Here is a 2,607-nt window from a genome sequence, read left to right on the forward strand (position 1 = left end):
ATCCGTTTGTATAAATAAATTGTTTTTAATAATATGCAATTCGTTTTATTTCAATTATAAATAAGGATTCACAGGGTCTACGATGGCTGGAGGCTGGGGATTGGGAGAGGGGAGGGGAGAGTTTCCTCCAAGTAAAACTTGGTTTGTTACTCACTGGAAATCGTGACAAAATAGACACAAGATATAAAAGACAATTAAAAATTGACACACCTGATGTCAATTCATTATATTTCATATCGCACGAAAATTTTCTATAACACGTAGTTACTATAAAATGAAACTTCCAGAAGGGTCTATCTGAATTTTGCGCTGTGTTCTTCTGGGCACTTATCAGTAAAGATTGTTTTTTCACTAAATAAACGACAAGCCAGATATCACTTAATGCTCACTAATTAACTAGGCTCTTAATTAAGCTAATTGGCCTCGACATATATGCATAATTTGGGGTATAAAATACTAAAAGGGGTCTGGTTTAGGTTTCTTGACACTTTACGTTAAGATTATACAAGTTGATCAAAAACTACTATTAAATTAGCAAACAGTTGCAGCATGAAAATAATACACATCTTTTTGGAACAATAATTATCCATTTATTGATTGTGACGCAATTACGTAGATATTTCTAAAGGGTTTTGTATAAAAAAAATACATAAAAAATACTTGATGATCTACCAATAAAACATACATTACACAAAAGAGAATCATATTAATATGAAATACAATAACAAGGTAGATAAAACACATATTACTGTATTAACATGCGATTATTTAATTTAATTAAGTGGCAAGGTTGTCGCGTCCAATTTTTCACAATGGCAATATTGTTTACATTACTTAATTGCGCTAATGGAAGCACTTGTTACCTGCTATTTATAGTGGTACTCTAGCTAATTGTGATAGACTTGTATAGCACTTGGTAAAAAAAAAATTTTAGGTTTTGTAATGTAGAAATTTTTGATCTAGGATGTGTCAACCGGTCAATTGGTTTTAGCTGCAGTTCAGCTAATACCACCAATATCTAATACCACAATAACTAAGTAAATCATGATGTGTTTGCCGGATTTTGTGAACACATGTAGGTAAACCTTGTAGCTAGCTGGGTCCTTGTTAATATAGCGTAACAGAAATTTTTAAAATGTAAAAAACATAGATTCTACCCAGATAATGAATAAGAACAGACCAATCTAACTTAGTGTGATTTTGAATAAGTTAATGATTATAAATCTTTGGGAACAATTTATTCTAAATGTTGGAACCAGAAGGGAGACAAGTTTCCATCACTAGACTAGGTCGATGATATTTAACTAAAATTGCGAAATGGTGTGAGGCATGTAATCTATAATATATGCTTTTTAATGGAAGATTTATGTTAAAGTGTTATTAAGTTATAATAAATAACTTTGCCTTTCATCCACATATTAAATTATGGAAGATATCCATTGAAGAACAACACATGTGGGAAACTGTATATAATTACATATTATGTATATGCATAGGTTTGTGTAGGCAGTTTATCGAGGCATAAAAGAATGGCGTACTAATTACACCACTTATTGAAGAAAGGCTTAATAGATTTTAATAATAATTGGTTTGTTCGGTTTGTTATCGCTTAGCATCGAATTGTTATCCCAATTTTTAAATAAATTATTGTTATGTGTATAACATACAGCAATAAAAGTATCCTTTATGAAAATCATCGTCGAAACAATGTTTTTCAACACCTAGTTTATCCAGTGATAGGAATAGAAGCCAAGCTTATTCAGCTAACTTATACAAAAAAACTACATGTATTATTAAATCCTATATAGCTATTTGAATCATGTTGATTTGAATTCATGGAGAAAACACACATACATAATTGTCTGTCTTTTATACTTACATAGGTTACACAAGCGACATTGAAACGAAAATAATTTCAAGTCAAACATAGGCAAGTAATGTTTTTTAAATAGCGCCTAAATGTTAAAAATAGAGAAAGTTTTGCCCACGGATGAAAGAAACTATTCAGATGCACAAGATAAATAATTGCTATAAACATTTAACTTAATTCAGCAAATTAAATTAATAAATAAATATTTATTTTATTTTAACAATTTTATGTACCACACCAAATTTGCAAATATACAAAAAACATATAGTACATAAGGCGACCTTATCGCTTCTCAGCGATCTCTTCCAGGCCGCTTAATACACAGGTCTGGTGAAATAAAATAACTGAATACCGTATAATTTTATTTTATTCATTTAATTTCGTCTATTTCAAGCGATATTTCATTAAAATACTTAAAGTAAACTACACAACAAAATATATTCATAGGTACACTATCGGCCGAAAATACAAAACTTTGGTTTCTAGCTTAATATTGGGTGTTGCATACATATATACATGATTTATACAGCGTATCAAATAACATATACTTATAAATATATAAACACATAAAAAAAACCTAACGATTATAATACATTCAGTTATAACAACGTTATTGCATTTTTTTTTCACTTAAAATACATTTAAAATTTGACACAACTCGGAATTAGGTGAAATAAGCTTAATATTTTAAATGTAATCTGTCGACGAAACGTTATGTTAAGGGGACTGCAAGACAC

Source organism: Zerene cesonia, chromosome 2 (assembly GCF_012273895.1).
Source record: "Zerene cesonia ecotype Mississippi chromosome 2, Zerene_cesonia_1.1, whole genome shotgun sequence".
Lineage (NCBI taxonomy): Eukaryota > Metazoa > Arthropoda > Insecta > Lepidoptera > Pieridae > Zerene > Zerene cesonia.